The 18,740-nt window shown below is 34.6% G+C and overlaps 1 long non-coding RNA gene across 17 annotated transcripts; it reads left to right on the top strand.

Moving 5' to 3' along the window:
• The first annotated feature begins 2,752 nt into the window (after positions 1–2,752).
• LOC106430325 lies at positions 2,753–7,234 on the top strand. Of its 17 annotated transcripts, none has more exons than XR_007327441.1 (11): positions 2,753–2,767; positions 2,875–2,931; positions 3,076–3,192; positions 3,306–3,411; positions 3,545–3,844; positions 3,915–4,008; positions 5,625–5,823; positions 5,905–6,033; positions 6,129–6,658; positions 6,756–6,793; positions 6,988–7,234. It is a non-coding gene; the product is annotated as an uncharacterized LOC106430325 (long non-coding RNA). The 17 variants fall into 17 exon arrangements; XR_007327437.1 differs by having other exon boundaries at positions 3,312–3,411; XR_007327434.1 differs by having other exon boundaries at positions 3,355–3,411.
• The last annotated feature ends 11,506 nt before the right edge of the window (positions 7,235–18,740 follow it).

The following is an 18,740-nucleotide window of genomic DNA, read 5'->3' on the forward strand; positions in this document are numbered from 1 at the left end:
CAAGCTGAAATCTCAGGTCCACGACACTTTCATCAAGTTCAAAGCTTTGGTGGAGAACAAATTCAAACACAAGATTGGCACTCTGTACTCCGATAATGGTGGTGAGTTCATAGCATTGCGTCAGTTCCTTGCGACTCATGGCATTACTCACCTAACATCGCCACCCCACACTCCTGAACTGAATGGCATCTCTGAACGTAAAGATCGTCATGTTGTCGAGACTGGTCTAACGCTGCTGAGTCAAGCCTCTATGCCAAAGACTTACTGGAGTTATGCGTTTACGGCCGCAGTCTATCTCATCAACAGAATGGTGACACCGGTTCTCGGCAATGATTCGCCTTATGCGAAGCTCTTCGGACAAACACCTAACTACTTGAAGCTTCGCGTCTTTGGGTCGGAATGCTTTCCATGGTTGCGACCTTACACTAACCACAAGCTGGAACCAAGGTCTGCATCATGTGTGTTTATTGGCTACTCCTTAACGCAAAACGCGTATCTCTGTCTGCACAGAGCAACGGGTCGTATCTACACTTCACGTCACGTTGTCTTCAATGAAAAACGCTTTCCCTTTGCGTTTCCTGCGACTGCGACAAAATTAGGAGAAGCTCAGCATCAACCTGCAGAGTTTGCTGCGACGACATTGGTACCGGTATGGCCACTCTTCACAGCTCCACCCCCGTGCTCTGCTCCTCACCAGCAAAGTCCGCAAGTATCACCTTCCCCAGCTCCTCCTCTGTCTCCGGTAACACAGCAACAGAGTTCGTCTCCTACGACGCTTCAGCCACCACCTGAATCTCACACTCAACCACAACCCGGTTCTGTAACCACGTCTTCATCCTCTCTTCCCACCTCACCAAACATACGCCAAAACCAACCCTCCTCTCCATCACCTATGCCCTCACCTGAACCAGAACCTCCAGCACCTCTGCTCCACAATCTCCATCCCATGAAAACTCGAGCCAAAAATAACATATCCAAACCCAAAACCAAAACCTCTTTCACTGCCTCTGTTCCTCAACTCAAACCTACCATTCCTAAGACTGTGGCTGAAGCGCTCAAAGACCCAAACTGGAGACAAGCTATGTGCGATGAGATAAATGCTCAGTTGCGCAATGGAACGTCTGAACTGGTTCCACCAGAACGGTTTCAGAATATCATTGGCTGTAAGTGGGTTTTTACTCTAAAATATAAAGCTAATGGTGAACTTGACAGGTATAAAGCTCGTCTTGTTGCCAAAGGCTTCCATCAACAGCATGGTCATGATTTCACAGAGACGTTTAGCCCGGTCATAAAGCCCACGACGGTGCGAACTGTTCTACATCTCGCAGTCACCAAGGGCTGGACTCTTCGGCAGATTGATGTGAACAACGCTTTCTTACAAGGAACCTTAGACGAGGAAGTTTATGTCACACAACCACCTGGCTTCGTCGATCAAGATTGCCCTCATTATGTTTGTCGCCTGAAGAAAGCGCTATACGGCTTAAAACAAGCGCCACAAGCGTGGTATCAAGAACTTCGCTCATACCTCCTTACACAAGGATTCCTGAACTCTACTGCCGATACCTCACTCTTCACTTATCACTGAGGACCTGATATCATCTATATTCTGGTGTATGTCGATGACATGGTGATCACCGGCAACAACACAAAGTTGATCGATGGTTTTATACAGGCCATATCTTCTCGGTTTTCACTAAAGGACCTTGGCGACTTAAGCTACTTTCTGGGTATTGAGGTCAATAGGACGTCGAAAGGCTTACATATATGCAGAAGAAGTATGTCCTCGACCTCCTAACGCGTACAAACATGCTCTCTGCGCGCCCAGTCTCTATGCCCATGGCACCAATGCCCAAGCTGTCTCTCAAGTCTGGTACACCGATGGAGAATCCTCGCGAATACAGAGCCGTACTGGGTAGCTTGCAGTACCTTGCCTTCACACGACCTGACATTGCATTTCCAGTCAATCGTCTCTCCCATTTTCTACAAAGTCCCACAGATCTCCACTGGCAAGCAGTGAAACGAATATTCCACTATCTTGCTGGTACTGTATCTTATGGGATCCTGCTTCGCTTAGACACACCGTTGAAGCTTCACGCATACTCCGATGCCGACTGGGCAGGAGACGTTGATGATTACTGCTCCACGAATGCATACATTGTCTATCTAGGGAGCAACCCGATCTCTTGGAGCTCAAAGAAACAGCAAGGGGTGGCTCGCTCCTCGACTGAAGCCGAGTATCGGGCTGTTGCCAATGCAGCATCTGAACTTCGATGGGTCTGTTCTCTCCTCACTGATCTCCATATCCCGCTTCCGGAAATGCCTGTCATCTATTGTGATAACATCGGGGCCACATACCTTGCTGCTAATCCAGTTTTTCATTCCAAAATGAAACATATAGCCCTCGACTATCACTTTGTTCGCGACAATGTGCAAGCTGGTACTCTTCGGGACTCTCATCTCTCGACCAAAGACCAACTGGCTGATGCGCTCACTAAGCCACTTCCGCGACCGCGCTTCCTGGAACTCATGCACAAGATTGGAATCACTCTAGTTCCTCCATCTTGAGGGAGTGTATAGGAGATATATGATTAGGGTCATTATTGTAATTGGTTAATACCTAATGACTTATGTATTCTGTATAAATACTGTACCCATACATATTAATAAAGTATTCAGCCTGTATTCCTACAGAAGATAACCTGAGGAATGATTGTGGTAAAGAACGAGACTTTTGGGGGAAGAAACGGTCGACATCACTGATGATGAGGTCGGTGAAGACAAATCAATTTCGTTTCGGTCTCTTCCTCTGTTTTTGACCCTTGCACTGTCTCTAACGTCTTCTCCTCCGCTTATTAATTGTTTTAACAAAAATAGGGAGAGAGAGAGAGAGAGAGAGAGATGAGGTGTCGCAGTCTCAAGATATATAAAAGGGTACGAGAAACTATCTTGCCTCCTTCTCTCCTTGAAGTCCGTTCTTCCTTGTGATCGATCATTCTCGCTTTCTGCTACAAACTTCCTCTGTTTTTCTTCTTTCTTCTCTCTCTCTGTGATTATCTCTATTTTTTTTTTTATCAGAATGAACGGGAAGGCCTCTGTTTCCAAGGATCAATACAAATCGAAACTTCTATCGGTCCAAGTTGCTTATCTACATCTAAGGAAACTCTCTTCGTAGATCAACATGGACGCTCCAAGGTTAGTGTCTTATTCCCAATTTTAAACTGATATTCACCCGTTTTCCAATCTGATATTGAAATGATTTTTGATGCTTCAATAATTTCATTATCACTGATAAATTACCTTATAAGATGTAGATAAGCAAGAATATTGTAACATTGATGTTTTGAAACAACTCAGAATCAAAGGCGACTGTATAAATCGGATTTGCGTTTCCGCAATTGGACGGTGATGAAGGTAAACTTTCTCTCTCTTTTGTTATTTGTTGTTAATGAGTTTTGAACTGCAATACGTTTAGTTAAAACTATATCTAAATAATTATTTTTCAATTTTTTTCAATATATCAAGATCGTTAGAAATACATATGCAGGTGGGGGGGAAGGGAAGGTTCGTACACTCAGTTATTGCAAGGCATCTTCACAAAAGAAACCATCGATGTTCGAACAATAAAGCTAAGTGCTTTCCTTACTGAAAAGCCATATTAGAAATTATTTCCTTTATATTTGTTGTGTGAAGAATTATGATTATGTAATGCTTGAAACTTTAATATCTTGTAAATCAGAAGCTTTATAATAGGTGTCGTTTGAAGAAACTGGAAACACGTTCGACCCTATTACTGATGTGCATTCTATTGTGGTTTTCTCGTTCGTATTGTCTACAACAGACTAAGGTATGATTAATTCTTGGATCATCCTAAGCTTTGACATGGAAATATTTCATGTGGTTAACATTTCACGCAGGAAACAGAGCCAGACATAAATATTTCCCCTCGAAGAAACACCTCCTCACAACTGGCCGCCCATTGTGAACTAACTGTATCCAACTTGGTATAAGGTTAGCATTGAAATTAATACATCTCTGTGATTTTGTTTAAACTGGCCAAAGCTTTTATATAGTTTAGTTAATTATGAGTAAAGGAGTGTACAACACCCTGACTATTGAGTTTCTGAAAGTAAAACACACATATCAAATAATTAAAATAATTTAATTTTATAAGAAACTCTAAATAACATAATTGATCAGTGGACTAATCTAAGAGAAAAAGATAAAAATAGCACTAAATCAAGTTTATGTTTCCAAACTAGCACTCAAGGTCAAAAGTCACAAAAATATCATTTAATGTTTTATTAAAAGTCACAAACTTAGAGTTTAGAGTTAAAGGGTGGGGTTTAGGGTTTAGGGTTTAGGGTTTAGGATTTAGGATTTAGGATTTAGGATTTAGGATTTAGGATTTAGGATTTAGGATTTAGGATTTAGGATTTAGGATTTAGGATTTAGGATTTAGGATTTAGGGTTTAGGGTTTAGTGTTTAGTGTTTAGTGTTTAGTGTTTAGTGTTTAGATTTTAGGGTTTAGTGTTTAGATTTTAGGGTTTAGGGTTTAGGGTTTAGGGTTTAGGGTTTAGGGTTTAGAGTTTAGGGTTTAGGGTTTAAAGTTTAGGGTTTAGGGTTTAGAGTTGAGAAATGAGGTTTTGGGAATAAGATTTCAAATTTTGAAAAATAAAAAAATTAAAATTTTCAAAGGATAAACTTAGAAAGGTCATTTTAGTTTTTGAGTGCTATTTTTGTGATATAAACTTAGAAAGATGTTATTTTGGAGATTTGCCCCTAATCTAATCTAACAATAATAAAAGGAGAATAAACTCAATGTTTAGCTATGCCACCTAAACAAATTAATTCAGACCAATCACACTGCTATATTATGCCATGTCATCTACTGCATTGAACGCTATAGCTTTCGTCGCCGACTTCTTTTTGATCCTTTTCCTCGGAGAAACCCAGCAGCTTTCACCTCTTTAGCTTCTCCTCTGTGACGTCAACGAATCATAATCGTGATCCATAAAGCTCTATCATTTAGTGCAATAACTATATAATCTATCTCTTCCCCTCCGATTTTGCTGAGAAGAAAATGACGTAAAATCTATCTTTTCGAGGTTCTGCCAATGTCATCAACTCTAGATCAAGTAGGCTCTCGTCTCTCCCCCTCTAAATTTGTTTTATAATCTATATGCAAGTTCTTTCTGTATTTGGTTATTCACTCTTGTGTGTATTTGATTCACGCCTTTGCCTCTTTTTAATTCTCTATTTTTTTTTTATTCTTTCTTTTGCCTCTTTCTGATTATACCTTCATGATTTTTATTTTGGGAACTTTTGTTCATTATTTGATTTTCGATTCTACTAGTGTTTCCTGAAAATCGAGTGACTTGTATATTTATTTTTCACAATCGTTTCTTCTGGTTCTGTAGAAAATTGAAATTGCTGTTTAGCTGCTTCGTAATTATTATTCTTCTTACGTTTGATGATTTGTCTTTGAATCGATCTGAGCTTGTTATATTTTTTATTTATTTTGTCAACTTGTGACCTTTGAATAGTCTCTGTTCTCGTTGTTCTTATTTGCAATTTTTCTTTTTGTTTGTTGTAACTTTCTGTCTATATATTGTTACGATGCAAGTCAAAATGCAAAGACTCTTTAACCAACAACCTCCCAGACCTGTCCGAGGTGGTGGACAAGGTGCTGGTCCTGCTGCGCCTCCTGTGAGAAGACCACGACCTCGACACTACCCAGATGTTAGCATTGCAGAATTGATGGCTTCCCCATCCCGGCTTCAGATGCCTCTCATACATACTGAGAAAGAAAACAATGGGCTTTGGTGAGTTAGATTTGTTAAACTTTATGTTTACTTGCTTCTGTTAGTAATGTTATAATCTGTTCTTTTTTTATTGGATTGAAGGTTTAAGATATTGACAAATGTCTAACTGACGATTGTACTTCAATCTACACCTCTGACTGGAGGGTAGCCTGGTACAATTATAGCATGGTCTCTGATGAGATGAAACTTACCTGGTGGGGAGACTTTGTGGTGAGAGTTTTATGTTACTTCTGTTAGATTTTTATGACATTCTCATATTAATATATATTATTCTGATTGCATAATCCTTTTCTGTTTCATTGCAGCAAAAGTATTATTGGGACCCCATTCATTACAATGTGGTGCGTTTACATTGGAAGAAGACAATGATGTCGTTGATCTCCAACTTCATCAGCAAGCGCAAGCGGAGTGGCAAGATACCTCCATTCATGAGTTCAGAGCACTGGGGTGCTTTGCAAACATATTGGGGTACTGAACCTGCTAGAAAGAAAAGCAAGTCTGCTTCTGAAAGCCGCTGCTCAGATCAAGGAGGTCTAGGTCAACACATCCACACTGCTGGTTCGACACGATTTATGAAGATCAAATATGATACTAAGTCTGAACTTGTCTGAACTTGCTAAAGATGTGCTTGCGGTTCAAGTTTCTTCTGTTGCTTCTGAATCGGCGTTTAGCACTAGTGGGAGAATTTTGGATCCTTATAGGAGTTCTTTGACTCCTTATATGATCGAGGCTTTGATATGCACACAACAATGGATGCGGTCTTCAAATCAGTCTCAGCCAGTAGTTGCAAACTTGGCTCAAATGTTGGAAGAAGTTGACTTTTTTGAGTCATTGGGTAAGTTTTACAACAAATGGTGTTTGTTACATATTATGAATGGTATGTTAAGCTTTAATTTTCTTAACTAATTAATGGCGTTTTGTTCCTTTTATAGATTCTCGAAACTCACAGGCATGACCAAGTGAGGTTTAGGTACGTGAAGGTACTCACTTTTGTTTGTTTTAGGTGCATGTTCATGCTCTGTTTTAATTGAAATTTGCTATGTGATGGGTTATGTTTTCTGTTTGTTGTGGATTTACGTTCTCAAGTCTGTGTCATTGATTCTTGAACCTACGATATTTTTTCATTGCTGATTCTTATTGGTTATAATTTTGTGATTGGTGAAGGTGAAGCTAAGGAAGTTGTGAAGAAATGGAGATGTTCGTTTTTGGTTTTAAGAGAAACAAATGGGGTTTGTTTTTGGTGTGAAGAGAAAGAGATGGTGTTTGTTTTTGGTCTCAACCTCTTCAATCTCATTTTAAAATTATGAAGTTGTATGAACAATGTTTTTGTTTTTGCTCTCTGTGGTTTCTGTCAAAAAACTTTATTTTATTATCACACTATGGATGGCTGAGACCAAAAACATTATGGATCGTTCATGTCTGAATTTTTCATTTATCATTATCAAACCATAATTAACCGAACAAACTGAATAGGAGCAAACATAACCGAGAAAACCGTTTAACCCGAGAAAACTGAAAAAAAATTCAAAAAAAGAAAACGAAAAAACCAAGAAATTAAACATTTCGGTTCAATTCGGACCACATAATAATATCTAAAACCGAACCGAATAAACCGATTTTCAAACCGACCCGAACCGAAATTTACTTCGGTTTATTTCGGTGTGATAATTCCAAAACCGAAAGAACCGTAAACCGATTAACCCGACCCGTTTAACCCGAAAAAACCGAATGCCCAGGACTACTTTTTTCAATGAATTTTTTTATATTTTAATTTGCTTTTTTAGTAAAAGATTGTGGTAGCTATATAACATTGATTTCAATATTTATGTGTTGAATAGGACGGTGTGATACTAGGTGTGGATACCCGAGCAACTGAAGGGCCCATTGTTTTCTGATAAGAATTATGAGCAAATTCACTTAAGGGTACCAAACATATATTGATGTGGGGCTGAACAGTGCATTCCAAGTTATGAAGAGATACAACAATGTACTGTTTGATGGAAGCTCAATGAAACTAGAGATTTTGGGTGGAAATATGAAGGATGCTTTTTTGCAAGCTCGTGTTAATGCAACTGGAATGAACGAAAGGATGAAGAGGACTGATTCCATTGAGGATGTCTTGCTATTTGATTTGTCCTTTTTCCACTCACGAAAGAAAAGTGAAGTTTGTGACTTTATACATGCCACTGATTATTGGAGACAATGAGTTAGAGGCGGGAGAGGCAGACTAGAAAGATTTGCAACTTCTCCTTTGAGACGCTTTCCAATGCAAGTGTTATTGACTCTAAGCACGCTTTCATATAAACTATGTGGCGGTTTCCATCTTCTAGTCATATTATATTTATTGGCAGCCAAAACCAACAAGGAGGTGTTGTGAGAAGCGAGGTGGTAGAGGCAGAGGCCAAGCTGATGGTGGCAAAGGGAATAATGGCCCAGCTGGAGATTGTCGTCCCTAAAATTTTTTTAGAAAATGAAATAAAGAGCTCGGACATGGACGTGCAGGATAACAATAGCAGTAGGATTTTTACAGTTGTGGATCCTCACGTAAACACGCTCATGTCTGTCTAGGAGCATCCGGAGCTAAAGCCGCTGTTGGTCAGACTTATGCAACAATCTTTTTCCGTAACTACGAGGTATTTCCGCTTGAGTCAAGAGGTTAGAGGCTGCAACGAGTGTATGACAGGATACAAGGTGATAATTGCGCTACGAGATATCAGTGGGTTACTAACTAATCATACGACAGGGAAAAAGCCTCATCGTTAAGAAAATTTGCGCCGACCACCGGAGGAGTCAAGAAGCCTCACGTTCCGGAACCGCTGCTCTTCGTGAGATTGATTATAAAATAAAATACCAGAAGAGTACGGAGCTGTTGATCCGTAAAATTTTATTAAATTTGAAGACAGTTAAATTTACGTGAATGTATTTCAATAATTTTAAGAAAAACAAGGCATATTTTCATATTTTCATATTAAGATATTTAATATATTACTCTTTTCAATTCTATACAGTTTCACAATATGAGATTTTTAGTATATTTAACAAAGTTTAACTTCATAAAAGTCTATAACTAATTATATTTGCTATTTTTATCTATAATTATATAAATTCAATATAAATTATATTTTAATGATACTTTCAATTTGCTTTAATATATATGTATCATGTAAAACATCTTATATTAAAAAAATATGATAGGACCGGATTTTTACTATACCATACTCATCAAATTTAAAATATATTTTTTTATTAAACCGAGCATGCAATCTAACTTACCATGTAAATTTATTAACAAAACAATAGTGAATTATGTGATAGTATTTTTATATCTTTCATTTAAATAAAAAAATAAAGATTTATTGTATGTTTATATTTTAAATGGGATGAATAAGTCGTTGATTTAGGTAATTATTCGGTATCAAAAATCAGAAAAACCATATTGGCACATCACCACAGCTGAATTTGAGAAACTCATCCGTAGAATTAATCAAGGAGATTAATGACAAACTAAGCAAACAAATGGTGGAGAGTACATAGGGAGAGCTGAAAAAAATTGAGAGTTGTACATTTCGACAGCTGAAAAAAATAGAAAGCATTCTACAGCCTCGCCATTAAAAGAGTTATACTACTTGCACCACGAAATGAAATCATCGTAATCAATGCTTACACTATTTTCCATACTGATGGGGTCTTGAGAAAGTATCTCAGATATTAGAAACTCTTCAAGAACATAATAAACATTATATGCGGTTGAGTATTTTTTTTTTGGAATACACGGATATGTATTCACATAGTTCTCACTTAATGTCAATCAAAAAAGAAGATTATGTCATGGTACACGGCTTACTGTGACTTACTTGGTCTCTGTTATGCTAAATATCAATCAAAAAGAAGATTACGTAATGGTACACGGCTCATTGGAATAGTCTCCCAGGTATTATGACAGAAAACTGAATTTATGCATTGGTTGAAATTTTTTCTCACGCACACTTTTTTTTTAATTCCTTAAGTTATCACTAGATTTTAAAGATTGTCTCCGCTCTTTATGAAATCTAAAATCACATCATCCCACAAACATGATGTTGTCTTAGCCACATGCATAAATCCTAAAATAATGAAAGATAAATAAATCAAATTATACACCTTCAGCAGTATTCTCTTAATACGTTGATTAAATATTAGGAAATTGATACTCACTTCTACGCAAGGAACAAGTTTCTACTTCGACAAGAATATCGAGAATATCAAGAACTTCATAGAGATTTATAAATATTTTCTTTCCAAGTAATCAATTTGACTAGAGCCAACTATGTGATTTGGCTACACTTCTTGACTCCATGAATTTACAGATTGAAAATGAAAAAAGACAACCATTTAGAAGGGGATTTGCAGGTCTTATTCACCGCTTTCCACTCCTTCTATAACATTGATTCTAAGAGCAAAAGAGCATTTTCTCTTCCTGAGGATCTATTCATATTTCTATTAACAGTCAAAAACAATTATCCAACGATCTAGTAGGTATAAAAGCACTTAAGCATGATGTAAACAAAAACCATAATAGATAAGGAAAATAAAAAATAAAACTTCTGAATCTTGAACAAAAGCTGCGTAAATTAAAAAAAAAATATATATATATATTATTTTCAAACATTTTTTCTTGGTGAATGTCATCAATACACATGAGCTGGAATCCTGCAAATAAGTTAAGAATTTTAATAAAAAAGTATAAAATCGCTTTGATTATATTAACATACTATACGGAAAACAAATTATAAGTACTTCTTACTTCTTCCTAAATTCTTCAATCTCTGGAATGTTAGGCTCAAATACAATCTTTGAACATTCTTCAATGTTGGTCATATATTTGAATCCTCTTCGCGATTGAAAAATGATGTAACATATAAAGAGCAGTGAACAGTTAAGACATATATACATTATTAACTAGGGTTGGTCCGCGCTACGCGCGGAATATAATTTATGTATGATGTATGAAGCTATAGAATTGTATCTTATGTTTAATGTGTTCTATGAGCTTTTGGAAGAGAAATGTATTATAATATTTAAGTTTTTTTAGAATGTTGGTGTGTAGAGGATATATGTTAGTTTATTCTTTAGTTTATTTTAAAGATTTTAATAATCTTATTAAATTCAGCCGATTTCTTTAAAATTTTGATGTGAAGATAATATTTTAATTCTTCAACTTAAAAGATTAATTATTCTGAATTATATAAATATATTTTGTGTACAATTCAAGTATAACTTTATCTTATTTTTACATATTCTGAAACGATCTTTTATATAATTATGATCAATACTTTTAGTGTTTATAATAGGTCTTGCATATCTATTTGTATTCTATGTTTACTAAATTGTATATTTTGTTTATTTTTGTATGTGTTTTCTGTTTTTTGCTTGTTGTCAAATATATTTTATGACATTGTAATATTTTAATTATTATCTGTTGTGTCTTTTTATTTTAATGTAAACACATCCTCAACTCATCTTTGTATACTTCTAATTAAAATTAACATTTTTTATATTTTTATTAGTGTTGTTAGAGATCATAATTTGTATTAGGAAGAAAATATTTTCATTATTGTAATTGTTATATAGTTTCTTGAATGTTTTCTAAAAATTAAATATATATATATATATATAGCAAATGGAATATAACTTTTTTATTAGGAAGTTATAAAATACAATGAAAATTAAACTGTTTTAAGTTTGATAAATACCATGAAAACAAAATATGAATTATTACTATTCAGATAAATATATTAATGGATTTTTTATATTATTATATCTAGAGACTAAATAAACATTATTATCCACATAATGGATTATATTTTAAAAAATAAATTTACTCATTATTTTCGAATATTTTTTTAAAAAATTGACTATCTCATATAGAATAAATTCATTTATATTTTGAGAAGCTTATTACATTTTTATTAAATATTTTAATTATTTTTTAAAATTTATCCTTTATTTAAAATAAAATTCTAGTGTATATTTAACATGGTAAAATAAATATTTACTATAACTTCCGATTAATCAACGTTTATTCACAAAAATATGTTTCTTAGATAAAAATTAAAATGAAAAAAAAAAACAATTTACAACTCTTTAAGACAAAATGATCAATCAAAAACGAAAAAACTCTCTTCGCTATTTTTTTTTTTTGAACTTAACTCTCTTTGCTATTGCATAAGACAGTTGATCAGTAGAGTAAGAAATTTTTTGATCGTATTGTTGGTCCTCGAACCATTTGATTACCACCCACGTTCTAAAAGAGATTAAATCTGAGAGGTTGAAACTACAATCCTAGATGATAAATTATATAACAATAAAAGTAATATATGATCTTCAAATGTAGAGGACAACAAAGCGTCATGTTTTCCAGGGGTTAAGAACTGGAACTGAAATAAATATTTAATTAGGTGGAATATTTACAAAAGTAAATAAACGAATAATGAATAACATAATTTGAAAGTTTTAATAACTATAAACATACATATATAAAATATGCCTGTTTTTTTATCTTAATTCGAATAGTAAGTATAATTCTTTTTTTAGGAAGTGGGATCCCTGAGTTAAATTCACAAAAATATAATGTTGGTGCCATTTAGATTGATTAAAGTTTTGAGCTTGTGATATAATCCGGAAGAGACTTGCTTGATTTTGAGAAAGGGTAAAGATAAACCATATTGTTTTTTATGGTATATATATCGAGATCGCCCGTCACCTCTGGTTTTCTGTAATTTCCATTATGTTTTTGCTTCTTCAACCATTCACTTGTTAGTTGTCAAAATATGTTTCATTATCATGATTTCTTTGACAATATTAAAAACTTGATTTATTGTTATTACATGCTTAGCACACAAAACTATCGTGACAGAAGACGCTTTACGTCCCAGCAGTATATGGGTACCTAAGATGAGAAGAATTTAGAGGCGAGACTTGGAAAAAGTTAGATGAGCCGCAAATGGGTAGAGAATAAACGCTCCATGGACTATGGCATGTATTGGTTATGGGTGTGAAACCAAATCGTTCCTTCTTTGACCTTAAGATCAATATTATAAATATGATTCTTCTTTTGGTCTAATCGGACACTACGTCAGGTTTTCAGCTCCGTCCGACCACTGATTCCCATTTGAAGAAGCATGGTGGCTCTGGTACTGGTTTGAGCCATACTTACCGTTACCAAGACGGTCTTGTCCACTCTCCCAAAAATAAACGACTCCTGGCCTGGGGAAGAAAGCAGACTCCTCCTTGAACTCCACTTCTTTTAGATCCTGATTTTCGCGCGGGATGCAAACATATCTTTTGTTTTGTTGTGTTAAGAAAGTGGTTGATTATGTGTGTCGATGTTCTATTTGTTAAAAAAAAATTCTCGGTTATAGTATCTTGAAGTAGTGGGAGAAAAAAAGGATGTTGAGATTGTAGATATATGTTAATAAGAGATGATGTTGGGTGTTGTTATTTAGCTGAACTTGCTATATATTAACAAATTTATTTGAATCCGTTTGAAATTTGGATTTGTTTTTTTATTAGCTTGTTGTTATCCAAATGATTGTTTTTAATTTGGAAGTACAAATTTTGTTTAACAAAATCGACAAATTTAAATAATTTACACTAACAAATAAGAGATGAAGTTAGATGTTGTTTCCGCCGAACGTATTGGTGTGGTCGAGTAAGAAACTGAGATGTTTTTATTAAATTTCATTAATTTATTTAGTATAATTATAAATTAGTAATTTTCTAAGAAACCATATACAAATAAAAAAATATTTATAGATATTTATAAATATAAATTTATACATATAAGAAATTGTATTGTTTATTTTCTTCTCAATGAAGTTTATTTTCAGTTTTTAATATTTAGTGTCATTTGAAATTTTGAGTTTAATTCTACATCTAATACATATCTACATTCTAAAATATATACTTGATTATACCAAAAGTAAAATAAACTAATAGATGAATCTATAGAATTCGATTAAAACCATAATATGAAAGAAGCTATTATTCTTATTTGACACAAAACATATTCAAAAGATATGTGTCAAATTGGCTAATCAAAAAAAAAGTTATGTTTTTGTCCAAAAAAAAGGTTGTGTTAAGATATTTTATTAAATTGATAAAATATCATTATTTAAACTTTATTGATTTTAAAGAGTTAAACATTAACCTAGCGTTGTGAAGAATAAAAAAAAAGAAGAAAAAACCTAGCAATGTTTCCTATTTATCTCAGTAATAGACTTTGTTTGTGAGTCTTTCTAAAGAACCAATCGTTTATGTTAGGGAACCGTTTTTTGCGCAAATAGAAATAGAGAAAAATCTACAAAATTTATTAAGGTAAGAAGTAATTATTTATAATATATAAGTCAATTGCTTCTCAAATTATAACAAGAGTGCTGCTAGAGTTTACACGCTCAGAACCATGGATAAACAAATGAGAGATATTCTTATTGGGAATTCTTCATACATGCATTCACTTGTCTTAACAACAAAAGTGAAACCGCAAATTATACAACAAATTTCCCTGGTTAAAAAGGACAGCGAAGAAGACCAACAGTAACCAAATGAGTTCTTAATCCATTGATTTTTCAGACATTGCACCCTTCTTTTATGTTTTTCACTGTTCTTCAGGCTCAGGATATATAGACAACGCTGTTGTGAATCCCTGGCTTCTGGATATGTGAAACACACTCACATATCCACATTAAGTTGATGTTCTCCTTTTCCCTAAAACTCATATAAGAAAAGAGCACCGTATAGTTGAACTGTAAAACTCATATTAGACATGAGTTAAAAAAACAACTATAACAACATTATCACTGATGGACACCAAACGTTTGGCGGCGTCTGCGACAACTTCCTCAGAGATAAAAAGAGTCCTAAAAAGTTAACAAAGAACCTACTATCCAACCTTCAAAGTTCTAGGATTCATGAATTATTTTTAGCTAATTTTGAACATGGAAACTGAGTTCAAATTTTACACTTACAGAAAAGCTTAGTATTTGTGGTAGCATAAAATTGTACGTAAGGCATCTCAACATTGTTGGTGTGGCCTCAGAATGATTTCGGTATTGGCCATCTATCTTTGCAAAAAAATTATTAGGTAACCATGTTCAGTTTGAAAGGCTTTATAACTAATGCCCCATCACAGCTTGTATTTCAAACCGAATGGGATAAAAAAAATAAAAGTCAGATAGTCACCTTTTTTTACATGACTAAAGACGACACATCCTCCCTAGACACCAGAGATCTTATTTAAAATATTGCAGATGTACCTGATAATTTGTACATAGAGAGGATAACATAATCAAATACGATCGAAGATACACTTTTGCCAATATCAAAAGGAAGAAATCTCTCAGAGGCATCTTGATCCTCAGTTTTTAAGCTCCATATAACAGCGTGCTCATAGATGCCCCTGGTAAGTTTTGAAATCCTCAATTTTGTACAGGTCAATAATTCTTAAAAAGAGAAATCTGCCATATTGGTCGATCCAAATCATCTATGCTACAGAACAAACAAATGCAGCTATTTAACAATTCAAGTAGACCTAGTATACTGTAAGAGAGGTGAAGAAGATGAGTTGAAGGTGAGAAATACTCACATCTATTTATACAGTACACACACCGCCTCGCAGATTTAACAACACATTCAAGACATCATAATGGGTGTCTGATTGAATGAGATTAATCACGAATACATTAATCTGACAGTTTCAGATAGCATGGAGAAAGTCAGTCGTCACCACGCGGCCGTCGAAGAAGAGAGTCGACAGCCATCTCCTCGAGCCTTTAGGATTAGGGTGTGTTTTGAATTTCTCTTTACCTGAGGCCCAAAATCGTTAACAAACATGTAACAAAGCCCATCTCGCCGCAACTTAAGTGATGCTGTGCGTTTTGCTCCATGTGACACGTGTCGCGTCCAGAACCTTCGACTTTCTGACGTGAATGCTGAGGTGGCGCGTCCTGGAGAGAGGAAACTTTCTTTTATATATATAGATAGATAGATAAGAAATTAACATATTTGCTACCTTTGTCTCTTTCAATTTGCCAAACATTTAACACACACAAAACAACATTTGCTTTTGTTGTATTCCAATAAGCATGTAGTTCAAGAGCATTAGTTCCATATGCAACACATTTTATGTGAGTGTACCAGACAATGGATGTAGTATAAAAGGGTTAGATGCAGAAAATTTTTTAATGTAGTATTATGTAGAAATTCAACTCTATAAATTCGCATAACTTACTCGCGCCTTGCGCGGAGTGAGTATATAAATTTGAATTTTAAATTGTACATATGTCAATTTTTATGTTTTGTTAATTTTTCCACAAATGAAAAATATTAATATGGTTTTTTTTGGCAGTCATGTTTACCAAGTTGAACCACGTTCATATGTGATATTTAATTTATTATTATTTTCAATTATTATGTTATTGATTGTATTACTTGGGCCAGGATTATGTATAGCTCGATTTATCCATATTAAAAGAATTAAGATATATCCTTGGAAGAAACAGGAAACACTTTCCAACGTAATATTGATGTACATTCTATCTTCGTTCTTTCTTGTATACTCTACAAAACCGTTAGGTATGATTCATTCTTCGATAATCCTAAGCTATGAGGTGAAATATTGTAATGGGGTTAACATTTGACGCAGGAAACAGAGCCAGGCATGAAGACTTTCTCTCGAAGAAACACTTCAACACAACTATCCGGGCATTGTGAACTAACCGTGTTCAATTTTATATAAGGTTTGCATCGAAATTAAAATATCTGTGTGATTTGTTTAAACTGTACTTTAAATCTTGCGGGGTGAGTGTATTTAACGATGCATGAATTTTATTACCCTGTTTATACAAACGGAAACAACTATTAGTCATAATTTTTTTTTGCATATCCCCTATATATTACGTAATACATAACAAAATTTTAGCACTATAATACTTTAACATCGCAAAAAACCATCTCAATGGTTTCATCTCCAGCTGCTGAATACTGTTTCCACAATCGAATAACTTTCACCATGATTTTCCACGTGGTTTTGAAAGGTTTCAAGTCGAAAACTGAATTGATAGAAGACATTGTTTTTGAAACGTGATTTTTTTCTTATTTGGTAGTTGGAAATATGATGGTCTTGTCATTGTGCTAGAAATCGTCTATATAGTTTAGCATATTTAGGTTAAGGTAGTTAATTTTTACCATTAACTACTAAGATTTGCCTTATTAAATTTAACTTAGTTCTCAAGTAAATGTAATTAATTTTTGCCTTGGTGATAAAGATTTTCCTTAATCCCCCTATTCTCGAAGTGTTTATGAAGTCTTATATATTTGATTAAGTTAATAGTCATTTTATTATAGCCTAAGATAAAATTTAATATATCTCTAGCGAAATCACTTCCTATTTTTTGGACCAACATTGTTTTCATACAACTGAATATGAGGCTGCCACATCATAATTTTGTTTTGATAAAAGATGGATTGGATAAGAAGGCTTTTTGGAATCAATTACAATGGGCTGGTCAGATTATAGTGCAAGAAGGGAAACTGGGATAGTGGAAAAAATTTGTAATTGTCGACATGAAATTGCTAAATGGCGGAAAAATAATCCTCCTTATGGGAAGGATAAAATTACTGAGTTACAGAAAGCTCTTGAAGAGGTACAAACAGATAATTCTAGGTCTCAGGAGGATATTATCGAGGTCTCCAAGAAGTTGCAAGATGCATATAAAGATGAAGAAGAGTATTGGCACCAGAAAAGTAGGAATACGTGGTACACATCTGGGGATCTCAATACAAAATTCTATCATGCTTTGACTAAGCAACAACAGGTACGTAATCGGATTGTGGGTTTATATGATTCTTTGGGAAATTGGATTACGGAAGATATGGGTGTGGAAAAAGTGGCAGTGGGCTATTTCGAAGAGCTTTTTACTACCACTTCCCCAACGGAGTTTGATGACTTCCTCACAGAGGTATCACCGGGTATTACTCCTCAAATGAACCAACGTCTGCTGAGAGCAGCGTCAGAGAATGAGGTCAGAGAAGCCTTGTTTATGATGTATCCAGAGAAGACACCAGGACCGGATGGTATGACAGCTCTTTTCTTTCAACATTCCTGGCATATTATTAAGAAGGATTTGGTGGACATGGTGAATAATTTTTTGGTTACTGGAATTTTGGATCCGAGGTTAATTATTACTAATATTTATATGATTCCAAAAACGGAGAGGCCTACAAGAATGACAGAACTGAGGCCGATTAGTCTGTGTAATGTTGGGTATAAAATTATTTCGAAGGTTATGTGTCAGCGGTTGAAGATATGTTTACCTTCCCTCATTTCAGAAACCCAGTCGGCTTTTGTGCCAGGAAGGTTAATATCTGATAATATTCTTATTGCTCAGGAAATATTTCATGGATTACGGACGAATAAGGCGTGCAAAGGAAAATATATGGCAATTAAAAAGGATATGAGTAAAGCTTATGATAGAGTGGAATGAGATTTTATAAAGACTCTCCTACAGAAGATGGGTTTTGATCTTCATTGGATTACATTAATGATGGAATGTATATCATCGGTTCAATATCGGGTTCTACTTAATGGACAACCACAGGGCCTTATCGTCCCACAGAGGGGTTTACGACAAGGGGACCCTTTATCACCTTATTTATTTATCCTGTGCACTGAGGCTTTAATTGCAAAAAAATATTTCTGCTAGCTCCAAGTAATGAGTTGGATACTTAGCCTCTTTCATACGTGTAATGAGACGTAAATGATTAAGTTATTTTCTTCCATGAACACATTATTAATTTATTAATTTATAAATTATTAATTATTAATTTATGATTATAAATAAATTATTAATTTATGATCTTAATAGGACCATATTTTTACA

The sequence above is a fragment of the Brassica napus genome, chromosome C8 (assembly GCF_020379485.1).
Source record: "Brassica napus cultivar Da-Ae chromosome C8, Da-Ae, whole genome shotgun sequence".
In the NCBI taxonomy this organism is placed as follows: Eukaryota; Viridiplantae; Streptophyta; class Magnoliopsida; order Brassicales; family Brassicaceae; genus Brassica; species Brassica napus.